The sequence below is a fragment of the Mauremys reevesii genome, linkage group 4 (assembly GCF_016161935.1).
Source record: "Mauremys reevesii isolate NIE-2019 linkage group 4, ASM1616193v1, whole genome shotgun sequence".
Classification (NCBI taxonomy): Eukaryota; Metazoa; Chordata; order Testudines; family Geoemydidae; genus Mauremys; species Mauremys reevesii.
The window spans coordinates 148398877-148421571 of NC_052626.1; the positions used below are offsets into that span (position 1 = coordinate 148398877).

General features: G+C 55.1%; 1 protein-coding gene across 4 annotated transcripts in view; it reads left to right on the plus strand.

Annotated features, from left to right (window-relative positions):
• The first annotated feature begins 16880 nt into the window (after positions 1-16880).
• LOC120404150 (perforin-1-like) overlaps positions 16881-22695 on the plus strand; it is a 76517-nt gene continuing 70702 nt past the window's right edge. Inside the window, exons 1-2 of one of the 4 annotated variants that reach the window (XM_039536155.1) lie at positions 16881-16949; positions 20251-20412. The gene's annotated coding sequence lies outside the window, so the exon portion shown is untranslated. Of the gene's footprint in view, positions 16950-17539; positions 17558-19502; positions 19581-19680; positions 19822-20250; positions 20413-22695 lie in introns of those variants that run through there. The other 3 variants (XM_039536158.1, XM_039536157.1, XM_039536156.1) reach the window with 3 other exon arrangements.

A 22695-nucleotide genomic window follows, 5' to 3' on the forward strand; every position in this document is an offset into this window, starting at 1 on the left:
ATGTTTTGTTCATTGAACGGGCGTGGGGATTGGAGGCTTCTCAAATTCTCACGATGGGCGTCTACATTGGCACCGGTTGATCACCGAAACTGCTCCATCCATCCCCTGTCACTCATTTCCATCCCTGCCCACCCTGGCTAATTACCATTGAGGGACGTATCCTCCATTAACTTACCGAGTTCTCTTTTGAACCCTGTTATGGTCTTGGCCTTCACAGCGTCACCTGGCAAAGAGTTGACATTGAGGGTTCAGGGCGTTGACAATTTAAATGCCATACGGACGCTGGGCAGAGATGACTGGGCCCTTCTGAGATGCTGGAAGGGGTAAATCCGGTCCCAGGGCAGGGGATTGGCTGGCTTGGCAGGGGGTGGGGAATGGGACATGGGGCCTTGCCTCTCTCGTGGGTGCTGGCTCCAACCCAGCCCCAGGGCGTTGCACTGGCTGACTCATGGGGGGTGGGGAATGGGGCCTTTCCCCTCTAGGGGCCGTCAGCTCCTATCTTAACCCAAGAGCCACACGCCTTTGCCCACCCAAGGGGTGAGTGAGATGCAGCTGCCTCTGGGGCAGAGCAGAGGGGACCTGTCAGGGTGTGGCCATTTCCTTCCCATTTCAAAGGGAACTTCGCAGTCCACATCAAAGCCCCTGGGCACAGGTTGTGCGGGGGCTGGGACTGGGCTGCAGACGCAGGCAGGATGCTGGGGGCTCCTGGGGCTTGACTCTTTGTGGCCACATGACTCACGGGCTGCCAGTAAGCGTCTGAGAAGACGTGGCACCGGGATGTGGCCAGAAGCCCCCTGAGCAGACAGCCCTCCGCAGCTCCCACCCCTCCCAATGGAGAGTAGGAGAATCAAGACCACAGAGGTCAACAGAGCTTTGAGGCAGAGGCCCATCAGAGCAGGCTGAGCCCTGTGCAAAGAGAAACAAACATCAGCTGGATTGTTTAACAGGTGGGGAAATTGAGGCAGGGAGAGGGCGGGGGTAGGCCAAGGTCAGGGAGCTGGGGATAGAACCCAGGCATCCTGGCTCCCAGCCCCACACTCCTCTAACCCACTAGACCCCACTCCCCTCCCCGAGCCGAGGAGGGAACTCTAGTGGGTTAAATCTGTGGGGCCTTGTACAGCAGACACAGAAGAAGGAAGGACACTGGGAGCCTTTGCAATGGAAAATAGTCCATGGAGCCCTTTACTGTACCAGTAGCGATACCCCCATTCCCAGCCGACCCCAGAGCCGGGGGGCTCATTGGGAATGGGCCACGGGGCCTTTCCCCTCTAGGAGGCACCAAACTCCACCCTTCCCCACCACAGCTACCAACTGCCCAGGCATCCCCCACACAGTCACCTCCCACCCCGACCGTCTTCTGGCCGGCTTGGGCAGATGGGTTATGGGATTCAGGGCCTTTCCTGTCAAGGGGGTGCTTCTGATCCAGCCCCAGGTTTGGGGGGACTTTACCTAGAGTTTTCATAAGGAACCATCCGGGGCAGGGGGGAGGACAAGTGGGTAGAGATGGGCCAGAGCTGCTGGGGTTCCTACAGATCCTGTCTCCCAGAAGACCTGTCAAGGCTGATCCCCACTCTGGCACTTTGAGTGAAGAAGGTGGGGGCCCGCAAGGACTCCAAAAATTAATACTGGTCACTCCAGGCTGGTATTAAACTCCCAAGGTTACAGCTTTTCTCCAGGGACTGGAGATGCCTGGAGAAGCATCACTGCCGACTGGTGGAGACTGTACTCAGCAGGCCTGACAGGAGACACATTCAGATTACTCCAGTGATGAACGACCCCAAAGTGCTCACCCAGCACGGAGATGCAGCCACCTCTGGGGAGGGGCAGCTGGGAAAAGGAGGCAGCATCTCAGGAGGCAGCAGATTGGGGAGGGATGGCTGTCCCCTTATTGGTGCCTGGCACCTTTGATCTGCACCCCCTGACCTCTGCTTCCCCCCATTCCCATCAGCCCCTGCTCTACTGATCTCCTTGGCCCCTCCCCTCCATGACCCTCTCCATCAGCTCCCAGCCTTAGCACGGCCTTCACACTGCCTGTGTTGTACCAAGTGGGGGCTCTCACCCCCAGCCCTTGGCTGCCTCCCTCTTTCCTGGCCCACAGCACCCCCTGCTCTTTGTGTTTGTGGGGGTGTCAGCTGGCCCAACCCCCCACAACAAGCCAGGGAGGGGTCTCTGACCTCCTTGCCTCTCCACTCCTGAGCCAAGCTGTGTCTGACCCACGGCAGCATGAGCCAGATATTGGCTCTCCCCATTAATCCGGCAGGGGGTCAGGACTCCTGGGTTCTCTCCCCAGTTCTGGGAGGGAAGTGGGGGCTGGTGGGTCAGAACAGGGGGGGCTGGGAGCCAGGACTCCTGGATTCTACCCCAAGCGCTTTATTTTAATTCCTAACCTCTAAGCTGCAATGAGGAGTGACATTTCCCAGTTGCCGTGGCGATTCAATGAAACATGGCCCTCCTGGTGTGACGTCACCTTGCACCTGTTCCTCAGCTGCTCCTCCCCAGAGGTGGCTTCATCCCAGTGCTGGGTGAGCTCTTTGGGGTCGTTAGTCACTGAAGTAACCTGAATGTGTCTCCTGTTAGGCCTGTTGTAGTACAGTATCCACCAGTAGGGGGCAGTGCTTCTCCAGGCATCTCCAGTCCCCATGAGCGGCTCATTTCCTGTCAGTTCCTTCTGCATGTGCAATAGTCTGACTCAGTGTAGGAGTGTAGAGAGGCTTTATGATTATCCCCTCCCAGAGCTGGGATAGAACCCAGGAGTCTTGGCTCCCAGCCCCACCACTCTGACCCACCAGACCCCACTCCTCTTCCAGAGCTGGGGAGAGAACCCAGGAGTCCTGGCTCCCAGCCCCACCACTCTGACCCACCAGACCCCACTCTGCCCTGGGCTGGGGATAGAACCCAGGAGGGGCTGAAGCTGAGGACCTTGGAGTCCCAGCTGGAACTGGGCAAAAATGTTTATCAAAAAATACAGTTTCATGTTGACAGAAGAAATTTAGGGAATTTGCATCAACTTCAGAAAATTGTTTCTCGCTCCCCCAAAATGGTCAAAAAATTGGAAACGTTTTGTTATTCCAATTCCAATCAAAATCTCCCATTTTATTTTTAAAAACCCTCAGAGCATTTTATTTGACCAAACATGATATTTTATGTGCTTTCACTTTGCCAAAAAAATTTTTTCGTATGAAGCCAAACTAAAATCTCCCCGTCCCTGAGGTTTTGGCATCACTCCAAGTCATTCAGTTTGACAAGGATTTGATGCAGGGAAGGACCAGGGAGCTACAGTGGATCACAAATTGAATTGAGTGAAGACCGTGATGCAGTTGCAAAAAAGGCTTTAGGAAAGATGTGGACACACTAGAGAGAGTCCAGAGGAGAGCAACAAAAAAGAGAAAAGATTTAGAAAACCTGACCTGTGCGGGAAGGTTAAATATCTGGACATGTTTAGTCTCGAGAAAAGAAGGGGGACTCGAGAACAGTCTTTAAATATGTTCAGGGCTGGTATAAAGAGGACGGGGATCAACAGTTCAGGTAGGACGAGAAGTAACGGGGTTAATCGGCAGGAAGGGAGATTTAGGTTAGAAGAGAGCAGGAAAGGCCCCTTCCCTGCATTTCTACCCTGCTGTCGCCTTGTAGGGCCCTGTCTTCTCCCCGCAGGCCCAGCAAGGGCCAATGAGGATTGATGAAGTGGCTCCTCGCATAGCTCTGCCCTGATCCCTCTTGCAGAGACAGAATCCCAGCCTAATGCCAGGTGCTCAGAGCTCGCGTCAGAGGTTCCGTCACCGCTGGGTTGACCAGCTCTCCTTTGCAGGGCTCAAACGTTATCTTACTGGTGGGTGACCCTAGCAGATAATGCTGGAACAGAATTTCACTGGGTCCAAAGTGGGCCAGGCGCTGGGACCAGCTGCTCGCCAGCAGACACCCCCATTGTTCCTCCATCAGCTGCAGGCACGGCAGGGTTTAGCCGTAAATCGCTATGGCAGATATTAAGCTTTTCACCCATGGGACCTCGGCACGTGTCCTGATCCCTTGCTTTCGCCTAGCTTCCGTGAGGGCAGCCGCGGCTGGGTGAGCCGGGCCTAGTCTCCTTCCGACGGTCCTGGCGACACCTCCTGGCTTGAATCCGCATGATTCAGGAGGAGACTGGAACTGGGAATGAACAGATCGAATCTGAGGGCTTGGAAATGAAGCTGGATTCGTGGACAAAATCAGGAGCTGGGGTTATTTTGGCCACTGCCCCCTTTGGAGAGAACTTTGGGGTGCCGATGAAGAGGCCGGGTGGACAGATGGGAGCAAGTTTCACCATCAGGGAAGCCACCTGTACCGTCTCCTGGACTCCACCAGGTAGGGTTCCCGATTCTGGTTGGCCGCATTCCTGGAGGTTTCATCACATGACAGAATCTTTACTGAAAGATTAATCTTTAATTCCTGGACATACCCTATCATCCCCCCACCCCTAGCACTCACATTAGAGACAAACACATCCATCTGACCGCTTCCAGCATCTGCTCCTGTTCTTTGTCCAACACCACACCGCTGTCGGCTGCCGAGAGAGTCAGGGACTGGGTCAGCTCCCTTCTCTCCTCTCTAAACCCAACTGAACCTCCCTGAGGCAGGGATAGAACCCAGGTTTCATTAGTCCCGCCCCCCCAGCTCCAAACAGCTCCCCTCCGCTCCTGGAGGTGGGACTAGAACCCGGGAGGTGGCTGCATCTCAGCACTGGGCGAGCTTTCCTGGTGTGATGTCTTCGCGTCGCTGTTCCCCAAGTGCCGATCACCAGAGGTGGCAGCATTTCATCACCAGGCAGCCCTCCTGGTGTGACATCACTTTGTGGCTATTCCCCAGCTGCCTCTCCCCAGAAGTGGCTGCATCTCAGCGCTGGATGAGTACTTCAGGGTCATTCATCACTGAAGTAACTTGAATGTGCCTCCTGTTAGGCCTGCTGTAGTATGCTCCCCAATCTGGGTCAATACTGATTATGTGATATGTATGTATAAGTAGGGGCATTTCCAGCAGATCGAGGGACGTTATCATTCCCCTCTATCCAGCACTGGTGAGGCCTCATTTGGTGTACTGTGTCCAGTTTTGGGCCCCACACTACAAGAAGGATGTGGATAAATTGGAGAGAGTCTAGTGGAGGGCAACAAAAATGATTAGGGGGCTGGAGCACATGACTTATGAGGAGAGGCTGAGGGAACTGAGATTGTTTAGCCTGCAGAAGAGAAGAATGAGGGGGGATTTGATAGCTGCTTCCAACTACCTGAAAGGGGGTTCCAAAGAGGATGGATCTAGACTGTTCTCAGTGGTAGAAGATAACAGAACAAGGAGCAATGGTCTCAAGTTGCAGAGGGGGAGGTTTAGGTTGGACATTAGGAAAAACTTTTTCACTAGTAGGATGGTGAAGAACTGGAATGGGTTACCTAGGGAGGTGGTGGAATCTCCTTCCTTAGAGGTTTTTAAGGTCATGCTTGACAAAGCCCTGGCTGGGATGATTTAGTTGGGTTTGGTTCTGTTTTGAGCAGGGGGTTGGACTAGATGACCTCCTGAGGTCCCTTCCAGCCCTGAGATTCTATGATTCTATGATTCTATGTACCTTGTGAACCTTGTAACCCAGGGATCGGCAACCTCTCAGAAGTGGTGTGCCGAGTCTTCATTTATTCACTCTGATTTAAGGCTTCGCGTGCCAGTCATACATTTTAACATTTTTAGAAGGTCTCTTTCTGTAAGTCTATAATATATAACTAAGCTATTGTTGTATGTAAAGTAAATAAGGTTTTTAAAATGTTTAAGAAGCTTCATTTACAATTAAATTAAAATGCAGAGCCCCCCAGACCAGTGGCCAGGATCCGGGCAGTGTGAGTGCCACTGAAAATCAGCTTGAGTGCTGCCTTCGGCACGCGTGCCATAGGTTGCCTACCCCTGTTGTAACCAATACATGTAATCTCTCATAACTCAAGCCTGACTCCAGATGTGCAGCACCTACTTCCTTAACTTGTGTAAATCTGATTTTAAACATTAGCTTTAATAAAAAATTTAATATGCACCAATAGGTGGCGATGCTTCTCCATGCATCTCCAGTCCCCGGGAGCTGCTCCCGTAACATCAGTTCCTTCTGTATGTCCTGTAGTCTGACTCAGTGTAGGCACCTAGGGAGGCTTTATGATTATCCCCTCCCAAAGCCAGCCACAAAACTCAGGAGTCCTGGCTCCAGCCCGTCCCCCACCCTCGCTCTGACCCACTTGGCCCCACTCCCCTCCCAGAGCTGGGATAGAAACTGGGTGAGCCGGGGCTGGGGAGCTCAGACTCCCGGCCTGAACTGGGCAACATTTTTCATTTTTTTTATTTTAAATGCAGATTCAACTTGACAGAGAAATTTTACGAATTTGTTTCAATTTCTATAAATTCTTTTCGTCCCCGTCCCTAAAATGGTCCAAAATCTTGAAACATTTTGATACTTCAATTCCAGTCAAAATCTTCTATTTAATTTTAAAATCCCTCCACACCGAAGCATTTCATTTGACCCAACATGATTTTTTTCCTGTGTTTTCACTTTGCCAAACAACTGGTTTTCCTTTGTTTTCAGGTTTACCCACAATGAAATCCCCCCCCCCTGCGTTTTGGCACAGCCAGCCAACTGCATGAAAATCAGGTTTTCACATCACTCCCATCATTCAGTTTGAGGAGGATTGAGTGTCAGGAAGGACCTGGAGGCTACAGTGAATCGCAAATTGAATATGAGTCAAGGCTGTGATGCGGGGGAGAAAAAAGTGAATTTTCTGGTGTGCACAAACAAGCGTGTTGTACGTAAGATGTGGGAGGTAATTGTCCTGCTCTGCTCAGAACTGGTGAGGCCTTCGCAGGAGAACTGTGCCCAATTCCTGGGCTGCACTTTCAGAAAGATGTGGACACACTGGAGAAAGGCCAGAGGAGAGCAACAAAAATGAGAAAGGTTTAGAAACCCTGACCTGTGAGGAAAGGTTACAAATCTGGTCCTGTTTAATCTTGAGAAAAGAAGGGAGGAGTTGGGAACAGACTTTCACGGCTGGGATAAAGAGGACAGGGATCAATTGTTCTCATTGGCCACAGGAAGCAGGGCAAGAAGCAACAGGTTTAATTTGCAGCCAGAGAGATTTAGGTTAGATAGCACGAAAAACTGGGCTCAGCTCAGAAAATGCCCCTTCCCTGCATTTCTACCTGGTTGTCGCCTGGTAAGGCCCTGTCTTCTCCCCATGTGCCCAGCAGGGTCCGATAAGGATTGACAAACCTGTCCCTTGTGCAGTGCTGGCCTGATCTCTCTCTCACGGAGACAGAAACCCAGTCTGAACTCACATACACATTAACAGAGCGTGTCTATCAGGACTGGGTTAATCAGAACTCCCAAGTTGACCCACTATATGTCCCTCGGCTCAGTAGGTTGGGCTGAGCAGCACTTTCAACCTGTGACCCTCATATGCCCTGGATTTAGCAGACAGGGTTGCTCAGCACTTCCAAGCTACCACCCTCATATGCTCCAGGTTCAACACATCCCTTTCCCCACTTTTACATTACAATTGTTCTGGTAGTGACCCACTTGATGAGCAAACCCCGCAGGACTCGCTGCATAGTCAGTGGGTATCCCGGCTGCAACACACCGACATTGGCTCTGGGTGTGCTGCAGCCAGACCAGGGTCCGCTGCCCCTGAGTACTTCCAGATTCCCCCTCGGGTAGTACCTGGGTCAGGGTGTTGTCCTCCGGGGGGTCCAGCACCATAGGTTCCTCTAAGTAGCGAGCTCAAGGTAGGTCCGGCAACTCCTCCGGGTAGTGGGGGCAGGGCAGGTCTGGCAACTCCTCCAGGTAGCGGGCGCAGGGCAGGTCCGGCAACTCCTCCGGGTAGTGGGGGCAGGGCAGATCCGGCAACTCCTCCGGGTAGCGGGGGCAGGGCAGGTCCGGCAACTCCTCCGGGTAGCGGGAGCAGGGCAGATCCGGCAACTCCTCCGGGTAGCGGGGGCAGGGCAGGTCCGGCAACTCCTCCGGGTAGCGGGCGCAGGGCAGGTCTGGCAACTCCTCCGGGTAGCGGGGGCAGGGCAGGTCCGGCAACTCCTCCGGGTAGCGGCCGCAGGGCAGGTCCGGCAACTCCTCAGGGTAGCGGGGGCAGGGCAGGTCCGGCAACTCCTCCGGGTAGCGGGCGCAGGGCAGGTCTGGCAACTCCTCCGGGTAGCGGGGGCAGGGCAGGTCCGGCAACTCCTCCGGCTAGCGGGGGCAGGGCAGGTCTGGCAACTCCTCCGGGTAGCGGGGGCAGGGCACGTCCGGCAACTCCTCCGGGTAGCGGGCGCAGGGCAGGTCTGGCAACTCCTCCGGGTAGCGGGCGCAAGGCAGGTCCGGCAACTCCTCTGGCTAGCGGGGGCAGGGCAGGTCCGGCAACTCCTCCGGGTAGCGGGGGCAGGGCAGGTCTGGCAACTCCTCCGGGTAGCGGGCACAGGGCAGGTCCGGCAACTCCTCCGGGTAGCGGGGGCAGGGCAGGTCCGCAACTCCTCCGGGTAGCGGGCGCAGGGCAGGTCCGGCAACTCCTCCGGGTAGCGGGCGCAGGGCAGGTCCGGCAACTCCTCCGGGTAGCGGGCGCAGGGCAGGTCCGGCAACTCCTCCGGGTAGCGGGCGCAGGGCAGGTCCGGCAACTCCTCCGGGTAGCGGGCGCAGGGCAGGTCCGGCAACTCCTCCGGGTAGCGGGCGCAGGGCAGGTCCGGCAACTCCTCCGGGTAGCGGGGGCAGGGCAGGTCCGGCAACTCCTCCGGGTAGCGGGCGCAGGGCAGGTCCGGCAACTCCTCCGGGTAGCGGGGACAGGGCAGGTCTGGCAACTCCTCCGGGTAGCGGGGACAGGGCAGGTCTGGCAACTCCTCCGGGTAGCGGGGGCAGGGCAGGTCCGGCAACTCCTCCGGGTAGCGGGCGCAGGGCAGGTCCGTCAACTCCTCTGGGTGGCGGGCGCAGGGCAGGTCTGGCAACTCCTCTGTGTAGCGGCCGCCTTGGGCCACGGAGTTTTCCCAGTCACAAGCTAGGCTGGAGGCGTCTGGCCTCTCCGGTGGCTGGGCTCCTACTGAGCTCTGAGGGCCGGCCTTTATACTTCCGGGTTGGCTCCTGACCCTCTGAGGGGCGGGCTCAGAGCTCCCTAGCTCCGTCCACTCCGGCCTCTGGACGGGCTCTTCCCTCTCCGGGGCGGCAGGTAGCCACACCGCCTGACTACAGTGCTAGAGACAGGAGCTGTTTTCAGTTAAGCGTGGAGCTTTGGGGAACGTGGTTCAGACCTGGGTCTGTGTTGCAGCAGGCTAGCGTGTCTAGCTCAACAAGACAGGGTACTGAAATCCCGAGCCGGCAGGAAAAACGGGCTCAGAGGTAGTCCCAAGGGGGGTTCTGTGACCCAACCCGTCACAGTGGCATAGTCGGCAGTATCTGTGCACAGCTGATTGCTTTGAGACACTGGTAATGATTTTAAGTGAGTTTTAAGTGTGCTGGTTGGAGAACAGACAAAGTGGTTACTGGTTTGTTATTTTCTGTTTGCTTATGTCAGTTAGCAGAAATAGGGACAGAAAAGTAAGCAAAATAAGTGAAGATCAGAAGAAATTAGAACTGCACAGGTTGAAAATTGCCCAGAAAGGCTGAACACTGGGTGCTGGGAAAGTCTCTGTTAACTAAGAAGCCCCTGAGCTGAGTGCATCTCAGTTTCAGTGAACTGCAGACAGGTTTGGCCCAACCTCTGGGTCTGTGCTGAAGCTGACTGGAGTGTCTAACTCAGGAAGACAGGAGTGGAGGGGCGCCTGTTCTGGCAGGAAGGGGGTCTCTGTGGTATCCCAGTTCATTGAGTGATGATCTCAAGGGAAGACAAATGGAAATTGATGTGCAATTTGCCCGGGAAAAGGCTGCCGTGAAGGCAGAAGCAGCTAAACAGAAGGCTGCACACCAGCAAGCACTGGACTTAAAAGACAAAGAGATTGGAGTACAGAAAGATGCCCGGGAGGAAAAGGAAAGAGAACTGGGTAGCAGAAGCCCTCCCCAGAAAACCAGAATGTTAAATGTCCTGCCTCCACCATGGACAGTGTCCAAGTCTCTGGCAGTAAGTTCAGGTGGAGTCTGTGACGTTGCACTCCGTATGATTTTATGAAAATATGCTAATAAGTGTGAATATAATGTAACTGGAATATGCTTTATGCAAAAGGTCTAAGGTATCATTACAAAGCTTATAATCTACTGAGTGTGTTCATCCTATTTGCATGAATGTATCATTCTTGTATCTGAAACTAGAAGTATGAAATATAACTCTGAGGTTCTATTGTAATTATGCAAAGTGTGGGCCATTAATGGTGATTTGGAATCTTGATAGCTCCCATCAACCAGGACAATTAACTGTGGATGGCTCTGTTTGCAGCCAGGCCTTCCTGTGAGTCAAGCCAGGGAAGAATGAAGGCTTGGGGTCTCACAGAACATGTGACCATGTCACCTGCTACTGAAATCCATCTTAAACCTGGTGCTTTTCCATTTAGAAGGAGGGGTGGGGACCCAGAGAGACAAAAGTATCCTGCATTGTCCCAAAGCTATAAAAGAGGGTGGAACAGAACAAAGGGGGCTGCAGTCATGAGAAATCCCCTAGCTACCACCTGAGCTGGAAGAAGGACTGTACCAGGGGAAAGGATTGGGCCCAGACTAGAAAGGGGTCTAGTCTATGAAAGAAGCTTATTGGAACATCTCTGAGGGTCAGATTGTATTTGTAATCAGTTTCTTAATGTATTAGGCTTAGACTTGTGTGTTTTGTTTCATTTTGCTTGATAATTCACTTTGTTCTGTCTGTTATTACTTGGAACCACTTAAAACCCACCTTTTATATTTAATAAAATCACTTTTCCTTATTAATTAACCCAGAGTAAGTAATTAATTCCTGGAGGAACAAACAGCTGTGCATATCTCTCTATCAGTGTTATAGAGGGCGGACAATTTATGAGTTTACCCTGTATAAACTTTATGTAAGCAGAGTCAGGATGAGCTCTACCCTGACATCTGGTGGTGAATTATGGTGAGTGTGGAAAAGAATTTCAGGGGCTGATCTTGTTTGCATAGGCACACCCACTCCGCCTAGCATAGCCCATGACAGCCCAAAATGGTCACTTTGACAGCTGTGGGATCCCCAATTTCTCTGTTATTGGGGCAGGAGGAATAAAGTGTTGTTACCCTGATTATGTGAATGAAAGACTATGAAACTGTTTTATGACAGAGGGTCTCTCCATCAACTAAATAGCACTCGCTAGACAAGGGACATGGGTTCCAAAACCCAGTGAATTGAGAGAGGTTGGGAATTGATATGTGTACTTGATGGGATGGGCCCTTTTTGAGGACCTGGAGCACTAATTGCACCTCTTTTTCTCTCCAGTGTTGAATAGCAGAGATAATTTTGATTCCATTAGGAGTTTAGTTACAGGCTGCTATGCTGAATTCACTTTGGGTCAATGGTGCACCAGCACTGGGGCCCCCTACTACAAGCTGAAATCACTGTAAGAGCTGAACTTACTGATCTGAAGTATCAGAGGGGTAGCTGTGTTAGTCTGGTTCTGTAAAAGCAGCAAAGAATCCTGTGGCACCTTATAGACTAACAGACGTTTTGCAGCATGAGCTTTCGTGGGTGAATACCCACTTCTTCAGATGCAAGATGCCTTGCATCTGAAGAAGTGGGTATTCATCCACGAAAGCTCATGCTGCAAAACGTCTCTTACTGATCTGAGTACTGTGTTAACTAGTGGGGGAGCCTGAAGCTATATTGCTAAGCAGCTGGCAGAGCAGAGCAGTCTGCAGGATAGTTGGAGCGGCCCACGGAACAGTGAGCGGAGCAGAGCCGAGCGGAGCTGAGCAGTTTGTGGGATGGTTGGCGCGGCCCATGGAACAGGAAGCGAACGGAGCGGTTTGCGGGGACGGCTGGAGTGGCTCACAGGTCGGCTGGAGGAGCAGAGCAGCTGGTGGAGTGGAGCCATTCGTGGTGAAGGCGGCAGCAGAACTCCACGGAGAGGCAGAGCAGTCAGCCTCGGATCACATAAGGTGCCCCTTAACACCCCGTGTGCCCCTCCCCCTGCATTTCCACCCAGCCTGGGGGGGGGGGTAAAACTCTGCAGATAAACTTTTGAACTCTGGGGCAGCACTGACCAGAGACAGAGACTTTTGAGTTATTGGACTTTGGGGTGATTGGACTTAAGACCCTAAGGGGAAAAGGACACTGACAAAACTTACTTGGTGGGTCTTTTGCTCATGGTTTATGTTATGAATCCTGTTGGTGGTGTTTCCTCAATATGATGCCACGTTGTTTCCCTCCTTTATTAAAAGGATTTTGCTACACTCAGACTCTGTGCTTACGAGAGGGGTAGTATTGCCTCCTAGAGGCGCCGGGGGGGGTGGGTGGTATGTAATTGTCCCAGGTCACTGGGTGGGGGCTCTAGCCGGTTTTGCATTGTGTTATTGACACGGATCCCCTGGATACTTAACCCGGCCCTTGTTGCTGCCAACTCAGAGGGGCAGAAGGGTTATATTCTGTAACAGAGTAAAACAGATTCATTTGGGGTTTGGATCCCATTGGGGGCTTGGTGTCTGGGTGCTGGAGACAGGAGAACCTCTTAAGCTGTTTTCAGTTAAGCCTGCAGCTCTGAGGGACGTGGTTCAGACCTAGGTCTGTGTTGCAGCAGGCTTGCATGTCTGGCTCAACCAGGCAGGGTACTGAAGTCCCAAGCTGGCAGGGAAAACGGGCTCAGAGGTAGCCTCAGCACATCAGGTGGCAGCCCCAAGGGGGTTTCTGTGACCCAACCCGTCACACAGGGCTCTTTAGCTTAGGTACGAGGAGAGTTACTCCAGAGCGAATGGGGAAGCCAAAAAACACTCAAGAGAGACTGGGGGTGGGGTTCTCACCTCTTTGTGAAGCTTGAATCGATTGGGTTTCCCAGGTTGTGGTGGTAGCTGAGGGTCTGGAGCACTGGAGACAAGCAGAGCCCCCAGAACCATCACTCAGGAGAAGATAAAGTCCCAATTTAACTGATGTAGATTTTGGATCCAGGCATCAGAACACTCACTTGAGCATGTGTCAGGGTTTTTGTAGAAAAAGAGCAATGGCTCAAGGGAGACACTAGATTTCTTGGTGGGTAAACTGATGATTTAAGGGAGTAAAACAAAGCTGTTTTGTTCAGGCTAGACAATAAGAACTGATCATTCCCGGCTATGGGCAGTGTCCCTTCGCGGGAGCTCATAATGCCATTGGGCAGCTTCAGTGTATTGGATACCAATAGAGGATTTATTACTAGACTTGGTCTGATAACTACTGAGTTGGGGGTGGGCAGGCGTGGGGTCATTAACATCTGGAGCAGAGGTTTCCCATCATGCACTGCTTCCCTGCTTTTCTGGTCCCAGAGTTCAGTGCGGTTCTTGCCTTGGAATTTCTGTTCTCCATTATCTATGGTAATGGAGGTGCCTCTGTCACATCTTTAGTGCAAATGAGGCTGGGGAGTTGCCTTAATCCTCTCACCCTTGTCCGGAGGGGCTTAGGTGTGTCTCCCCCTGCCATTTCATTGCTTTTTGTAAGTCTTTCTTCTGAGTAGTTTGGATTCAAGCAGAGGTTGGGGGCGGGGGAAGGTCCTTTCTGAGTCAGACAGGCTGGATACTGTGCCCTGGTTTCCCAAGAACACAGAGCTGGTAGGTAACATGTGACAAACGCCCCCTCCCAACTCCAGCTATATATCCACAGAGCACGCTGCCGGGATCAAACGTTATCTGAATGGAGGAAGTCCCTAGCAGATAATAAAATTGGAGGCCTGATTGGTCGACAAAACCAGGAGGGGAGGGACTAGCTTGGCCACTGCTCCCTTTTGGAGAGAACTCTGGGGTGGCGATGAAGAGGCCGGATGGGCAGATGGGAGCAAGTTTCACCATAATGGCAGCCACCTGTATCATCTTCTGCACTGCACCAGGCAGGGTGGCCGATTCTGGTTGGCCGTTTTCGTGGAGGTTTCATCACAAGACTTTTAATTTTTTATGAAAGATTCATCTTTAATTCCTGGAGGTTCTAGTGGGGTTCTGGAGAGTTGGGGACCCAACTGCCATGACATCATTGGGGCTTCATTGTCCAGGGCCTTGGAGCTCAGCTGGGATCAGGCCAGACAGAGGGACCTGGGTGACGTTGCCACCTCCGCTGGCTTTGGCTAAATCCCAAACAGGGCCCGGGAGGTGAGACGTGGACTTCCTGCTCCCTCCCCCTCCCTCGTGCTCGTCTTTTCCTTCCCCCTCTTCTTTCTTCTCTCGCCTCTTTCTCTCGCTCTTTTCATCTCTGTCAGAGAAGAGTCTGGCTCAGCTGGCCCTGGCTCCATTTTTCGCAAAGATGATGTCATGTGAAGACCCCTCCAGGAATACGTCCAATCAAAATTGGCTACCGAAATGGCCCATTGCTGGGACAAGTTTGCCGGGCCTTGAAGTGGCTGGTCAGGGCGGGGTCTGGGGCCTTGTTTCTCCAGCTGTGAGGCTACAAGAGTGAGTCAGCAGCTGAATTTTGCTCTCTCTGCTGGTCTTTTCTGTCCCCTTTCAGGTGTGTTCATCTTGTTGGGACTTCTGGGAGACAGGATAGGCCTTTCCCAGCAGCAGCAAGATCCCCTGCAGGTCCACCCACGTCTCCTTTCCCCCCAGAGGACAGTTTGTTCCAGCTAGAAGAAAAGCAGTGTGTCAGACAGGGGGTCCCTTATCAAAATACCCGGTAAAATCCCCCCCAACCTGGGGCTGGATCAGAGAAGCGGCCCCTTGATGGTAAAGGCCCCGAATCCCATAATCCACTTGCCTGAGCCAGCCAGCAGGAGGCCAGGGTGGAAGGTGACTGCGTGGGGGACACCTGGGCAGGGGCTGGCTGTGATGGGGGAGACCGGGGTCTGTTGCCCCCTACAGGGGAAAGGCCCCATGTCCCACTCTCACCCACCTGAGCCTGCCACGCCCCTGCCCTGGGGATGGAGTGAAGCTGGCACCCCTAGAGGGGAAAGGCCCAATGTCCCTTTCCAACCAGCCCCTCAGCTCTGGGGCCGGGCAGGAAAGGGAATATGGCCGATGGGTACAGTAAAGGTCCCATGGCCTAATTTCCATTGCAAAGGCTCCCAGTGTCCTTCCATCTGCCTGTGTCTGTCACACAAGGCCACACAGGTTTTACCCACTAGGGTTCTGTCCTGGGCTCTGGGAGGGGACTGGGGGCTGGTGGGTTAGAGCAGCGGGGGCTGGGAGCCAGGACTCCTGGGTTCTCTCCCAGCTCTGGGAGGGGACTGGGGGCTGGTGGGTTAGAGCAGCGGCGGCTGGGAGCCAGGACTCCTGGGTTCTCTCCCAGCTCTGGGAGGGGAGTGGGGGCTGGTGGGTTAGAGCAGGGGGGGCTGGGAGCCAGGACTCCTGGGTTCTATCACCTGCTCCCTGACTCTAACCTAGGCCCGCCCTCCCCATGCCTCAATTTGCTCACCTATAAAACAATCCAGATGATGATTGTTTCACTTTGCACAGGACTCAGCCCCACTCTGATGTACCTCTGCCCCCTAAGCTCCGTAGACCTCTGTGCATAGGATTCTCGTACTCTCCACTGGGAGAGGTGGGAGCTGCGGAGGGCTGTCTGCTTCTGGCCACATCCTGGTGTAGCCCGTGCTTACCTGCAGCCTGTGACTCATGGGGCCACAAAGAGTTGGGCCCCAGGAGCCCACACCATCCTGCCTGCATCTGCGGCCCAGTCCTGGCCCCATGCATGGCTGGGGGCTTTGATGTGGACTGTGGGGCCCCTTTTGAAATGGGAAGGAACTGGACACACCCTGACAGTGACAGGTCCCCTCTGCTCCACCCGAGGCAGCTGCATCTCACACATCCCTGGATGGGGAATGGCGTGTGGCTGTTAAGACAGGAGCCGGCGCCCCCTAGAGAGGAAAGGGCCCATTCCCACCCCCCTGACTCAGTCAGTGCCCCACCCTGGGGCCAGATTAACCCCTGTCAGCATCTCAGAAGGGCCCAGCCATCTCTTCCCCCATATTCCTCTGGCATTTAAACCCCTGGTGGGCTGGAGCTTTCTTGTCCTGGCTGGAGACCCTCAAAGCCAGCCCCGGCCTGGGCTCACACTCCCTGGTGCCCACCCACCCCTGAGGGATCTGACTTTCTCCTACCCATGGCCATCGCTTCCAGAGCGTGTCCGGCCGAGCAATTCTCACCGCCCTGGACTGTTACATAGAGATGCGAATGGGCCACCTGTAGGATGCCGCCCTAGTATCAAACACGCTTCCCCTCTGCCGTCCGGCCGCGCACCGGGGGCCCGGGCTGGGAGGGGGAGGCTGCTGACCTTTCCCCCACTTTGTGCTCTGCGTGATTTCTGGTAAATGTAAAGTGAAGGCTGGGAGCCAGCGACCATGAAAGACTTTCACTTCCAGCTGGCTCTTTTTCTCCATGGTACAAAGCAAACCCACCTATCAACGCCCCGGGCAGGGGGGAGGGTGCTCGCCCACCCACAACTGAAGGCTCCGGCACCAGCTCAGGAGGAGAAAACACTAACAAAGCCCAAGGTTCAACTAAATTCAGGGGAAAACAAATGATCAAACGGGAGCAGGAGGCTACAGGGCCATGCCTCTAGGGCCATCCCTGGGGGGGTGCAAGGCCAGGGAACCCCCCTCCCTTCCATCCTGCCCCTTCCCGTCCCTGCTCCACCCCTTCCCCTAAATCCTCACCCCTGCTCCACCCCCAGCCCGCCTCTTCCCCCATGTCCCCTCCTCCGAGTGATGCTGATGAGGAGGCAGGCCCGACCCCTGCTGTCAGTGCCAGGCTACCCCCCCACACTAACCGTCTGGGCCACCCTGGGCCCCACATGTCCCCCAAAGATCGGGGCCCGGGGCGATTGCCTCAAACCAGCCTATGGACGGGACGGCTCTGACTGGTGCTGACGTCTAGGTCTGTGGCAGACACTGAGGGGGTAGGTCTCTTCACGGAGCTCTTGCTGCACAATCCCCAACTAAGTGTAGGGGTAGCGGGGTCTCCCTCAGAGCGCTGGAGGCTGCTGGTCCTGGCAGGAAGCACCAGGATCAGAGACCTCCTGCACTACGAGCAGGCCGGGGGACTGGGTGGATCCCCTGCCGCGTGGTCATTTCATGGGGCTCTCCACCCCTCATACCTCCTGGCGTGTACTCCCGGAGGTGAGGGACGCCTTACCGCCCGCCTCCGTGGCTTTCCTTGAGTAGGATCTGTGAGCGGGAGCTCCCTGCCCAGCCCTCACCCCTGCCCTCTGGACCTTGTTATCAGGCCCCTGCCCGGTGACCCACCCACCCCCCGACCTGACCCGTTGCCTCTCACAACTTGACAAGGCTCCATAATCTGCAGCCAATTCATTTCTGAATCACACATAGGAAACATCTGCACATGCTCGTGCTCCACACATTTCATTTGCTCACCCTTGTGTCCCACCCCAATACGTAGAGGGGGCACATTGTGCCATCTCTTGAGGGTGAGGAGCCCCGGGGAGCCAGCCTTTATTCCACCGGGTTCCGCAGCTCACCAGGAATATCAGCTGATGGCTCCATGAAGGTATTTGCACGGTTCATGCCTATCCCAGGCCCCTCCCCTTTTGTGGCGTGAGGGAGACTGTACCAGGTTGCAGACCCCTCGGATGGAGAAAAAAGAGCTGCCGGTCGTAGCGGAGCTCTTCGGGGGGGCAGAGGAAGTTGTGTGCCAACACACTTCATGCACCTTAAAGGAATCTCTGCAGGGCCTGGAGGGGGAAAACTTGGACCTGGGTGCAGAGGCAAACCAGACCCTGTCCTTCCTCCTCTAGGGGAGACTGAGACCCAGTGCAGGCCTGGCCAGAGAAACTCCAGAGCTACCTTCTGGAGCTGGGCCAGGAAATCCAGGGCCGGGCTCAGGGTGCTGAGCCGGTGCCAGAGCAGGGACAGGACTAGCTGGTTGAGCACCAGTGATTTCCTGCACAGGAAGAGGCACCAGAACAGTCCGGTTCACCTCCACAGCCGCTCAGGCACCTGCCCACCTATCAACGCCCCGGGCAGGGGGGAGGGTGCTCGCCCACCCACAACTGAAGGCTCCGGCACCAGCCCAGGGGGAGAAAACACTAACAAAGCCCAAGGTTCAACTAAATTCAGGGGAAAACAAATAATCAAACGGGAGCAGGAGGCTACAGGGCCATGCCTCTAGGGCCATCCCTAGGGGGGTGCAAGGCCAGGGACAACCCCCCCCTTCCACCCTGCCCCTTCCCGTCCCTGCTCCACCCCTTCCCCTAAATCCTCACCCCTGCTCCACCCCCAGCCCCCCTCTTCCCCCATGTCCCCTCCTCCGAGTGATGCTGATGAGGAAGCGGGCCCGACCCCTGCTGTCAGTGCCAGGCTACCCCCCCCCCCATACTAACTGTCTGGGCAGCTCCAAAGCACAGGGCCTGGGGCGGTTGCCCCAAAGCATTCTATGGACGGGACGGCTCTGACTGGTGCTGACGTCTAGGTCTGCGGCAGCCACTGAGGGGGTAGGTCTCTTCACGGAGCTCTTACTGCACAATCCCCAACTAGGTGTAGGGGTAGCGGGGTCTCCCTCAGAGCACTGGAGGCTGGTCCTAGCAGGAAGCACCAGGATCAGAGACCTCCTGCACTATGAGAGGTCGGGGAGGGACTGGGTGGATCCCCTGGCGCTTAGTCATTTCATGGGGCTCTCCACCCTTCATACCTCCTGGCGTGTACTCCCGGAGGTGAGGGCCGCCTTACCGCCTGCCTCCGTGGCTTTCCTCGAATAGGTTCTGTGAGAGGGAGCTCCCCATCCACCCCTCTCCCCTGCCCTCTGGACCTTGTTATTGGGCTCCTGCCCCGTGACCCACCCACCCCCCGACTTGACCCGTTGCCTCTCACAACTTGACAAGGCTCCATAATCTGCAGCCAATTCATTTCTGAATCACACGTAGGAAACATCTGCACATGCTCGTGCTACACACATTTCATTTGCTCACCCTTGTGTCCCACCCCAATACGTAGAGGGGGCACATTGTGCCATCTCTTGAGGGTGAGGAGCCCCGGGGAGCCAGCCTTTATTCCACCGGGTTCCGCAGCTCACCAGGAATATCAGCTGATGGCTCCACGAAGGTATTTGCACGGTTCATGCCTATCCCAGGCCCCTCCCCTTTTGTGGCGTGAGGGAGACTGTACCAGGTTGCAGACCCCTTGGATGGAGAAAAAAGAGCTGCCGGTCGTAGCGGAGCTCTTCGGGGGGGCAGAGGAAGTTATGTGCCAACACACGTCCCTAGGGGGGGTGCAAGGCCAGGGACAACCCCCCCCCCTTCCACCCTGCCCCTTCCCGTACCTGCTCCACCCCTTCCCCTAAATCCTCACCCCTGCTCCACCCCCAGCCCCCCTCTTCCCCCATGTCCCCTCCTCCGAGTGATGCTGATGAGGAAGCGGGCCCGACCCCTGCTGTCAGTGCCAGGCTACCCCCCCCCCATACTAACTGTCTGGGCAGCTCCAAAGCACAGGGCCTGGGGCGGTTGCCCCAAAGCATTCTATGGACGGGACGGCTCTGACTGGTGCTGACGTCTAGGTCTGCGGCAGCCACTGAGGGGGTAGGTCTCTTCACGGAGCTCTTACTGCACAGTCCCCTCCTCTGAGTGATGCTGATGAGGAGGCAGGCCCGACCCCTGCTGTCAGTGCCAGGCTACCCCCCCACACACTAACCGTCTGGGCCGCCCTGGGCCCCACATGTCCCGCAAAGCACGGGGCCCGTGGCGGTTGCCCCAAACCAGCCTATGGACGGGACGGCTCTGACTGGTGCTGACGTCTAGGTCTGCGGCAGACACTGAGGGGGTAGGTCTCTTCACGGAGCTCTTGCTGCACAATCCCCAACTAGGTGTAGGGGTAGCAGGGTCCCCCTCAGTGCGCCGGAGGCTGGTCCTAGCAGGAAGCACCAGGATCAGAGACCTCCTGCACTACGAGCAGTGGGGGAGGGACTGGGTGGATCCCCTGGCGCTTAGTCATTTCATGGGGCTCTCCATCCCTCATACCTCCTGGCGTGTACTCCCGGAGGTGGGGGCCGCCTTACCGCCCGCCTCCGTGGCTTTCCTTGAGTAGGATCTGTGAGCGGGAGCTCCCTGCCCAGCCCTCACCCCTGCCCTCTGGACCTTGTTATCAGGCCCCTGCCGCGTGACCCACCCACCCCCCGACCTGACCCGTTGCCTCTCACAACTTGAGAAGGCTCCATAATCTGCAGCCAATTCATTTCTGAATCACACGTAGGAAACATCTGGCAGGCCTCCAACCGCACCAGAGAGCCTGGGTCCTGCACCACGAGAAGCACGTCGGCGGCATATGCTGACAGGCCCACCCAGAACTCCAGCTCATCGTCCGGAGCAGATGGAGGCAGAGCTCAATGGCCAGAGCATTCAGCTGGCCTGACAGGTGACCGGTTTGGTCAGGGTCCTCCACAGAGGTGCACAGCACTTGGAGGAAACCCACAAACAGTGGCCCAAACTCAAACGCCCGCAGAGTGCCCAGGAGATACCCATAGTCCACCCTGTCGAACGCCTTCTCCTGCTCAGGGACAGGAAGGTGAACGACAGACCATCCCTACACACAAACTCAAGGAGGTCCCCGAGCCCAGCAGTGTGGACCCCAGTCACCAGGACCGTCCCTTGGTGGGGGGGTACAGGGCCCAGGACACCCCTCCTCACTCCAGGCCCCATCCCCACTCCACCCCTTCTTCCAAGCCCCCACCCCACCTCTTCCTGCCACTGCTCCACCCCCACTCCATCTTTTCCCTCAAGCCCCCAACCTGCCTCTTTCCATCTTCCACCCCCTCCCCTACGTGAGCCAGTGGCGTGGCAAGGGCTGGGGCCAGGTTGCTCATAGCTGCCAGCACCAGGGCCCCTGCTAGCCCCACAGGCCACCCTGGGCCCCGCATCTGGAGTGAAAAAATCCTATTTTAGTTTAGGTATGAGTTAGTTAGAAAGAAAGATCATAATTAATGTAGTGTGTATTAATGTGTTTTGTAATTATAATTTGAAGTACCCACCCAGCCACCCTTTCTAAAAGCAGGAAGGAACGGCCTAGTGTGCCTTTGTTAAAGATGCATTAGCCAGAATCTTGTGTCTGAACCTGATTTCAAGGTCACCACTTTCTCATAGGTTTAAAGTTAGCATTGTGAAAGAAGTAAAAGAGTGTGATGATTGTTTTTTTTAAATTGCAACTTGATGTTCCTATGTAAATGTTCATGCTGTTTCTGTGTAAATCAATCCTGCTTTAGGTGTGAATGAGGGATGTGTGTGTTAGAAGATAAGAGTGAAGGCCATCACCGGACCTGACGTTCTAGGGAGGAACTGAAGACAGATACAAAGGCGCCAGGAGATTGCTGTGTACCCCAATAACATTTTGAGGAGGAGAGCAGATTGACGACTCTAAAAGGTGAGACAAGCACCTCTCAATCAGGACAAGAGAGCTGTAACCCAAGCCAGTATGGGGTAACTCCCCGAGGAACTGATGAAAGGATGAGAAGAACAACTTAAGAAAAGAAGCACTTGACATGCACTCATCAAACGATTGATTACAGCATGACGGTGCGAAACTCACTGACCCCAATGAAGGAAAATTCCTATAAAGCAGGGTGCTTTGCCCTGGGACTTTGGGTTCACCTTGCCACGACTTCCGAGCATCAAATCGAGATCAACAGGACCCCGCTCCCCAACTTGTTACTAATATAATTGGCCATTAGATTAGTCCAAGCTACAGGCTGGTACCTATAACATCCACTGGAGGGACAGGGAATGTGTGTCTGAGTGTGTGTGTGTTTATGTGAGCATATGGAGTTGGTTTACTATTGTATTCTTAATAAATGCGGCGTACTGCCTTACCCGCTGAAAAGGATCCTGTGTGCTTCTTATAAGCATAACACATCCCCCTGAACGCGGGGCCCCCCAAAGCGTGGGGCCCGGGGCAGTTGCCAATCACAGTCAAATGGCCTTAGCTATGACTGTGTAGGGTACACTGAGGAGTGAGACAGGCCACCAGTTCCAAAGGTTGTGGTGCAGAGGTCCCCTCAGAGGTGGGCACGGCTCGCCTGCATGACAGGGGTAGCACTCTGCTCCCTACGGACTCATCCCAGACAACAGCAAGGTCCAGGCCGAGGACGTCCCAGAACACGTGGCGAATTCCACGGTCAGTCTCTCCATGCCTGGAGATGGATCAGTGGGCATGAGACAAAGGGCTTCTGAGAACTCAGCCAGAGTGAGAGGCAACCCCTGCCAGTCCTGGCTGCCCGCGCTGACCGTTGGGAGTCCATCCCACAGCACCTCGCGGGTGTCACGGACTCACAGGTTGTGCCCACCCTTGGCCCCGTGCGGTCCCTGGGGGGAACCCCATTCAGTGTGACAGCCCTTCTCGGGTGTCCACTCTTTCCTGGGGTTACCCGGTCCACCTCCTGGAATCACTTCTCTGAGCCTTTAGTACGTATGTCTCTCGCTGTGGGTCCCCTCAGGAAGTCCAGAGGGACTAATGCCACCCTGTTCTCTAACCCAGAGGGACTCTTAGCCAGCGTAAAACAGGAGGGTTTCTTGAGCATCTGAACACAGCGTAGGAACTCTCAGGGCCCTCAGGCCTGGCCTCCCTCAGCACAGCACATCCCAGTCCCTCCTGCATCCAGTCCAGAGATCCTGAGCTTTGCAGCTGGGCCTCTGATATCCCCTGGCC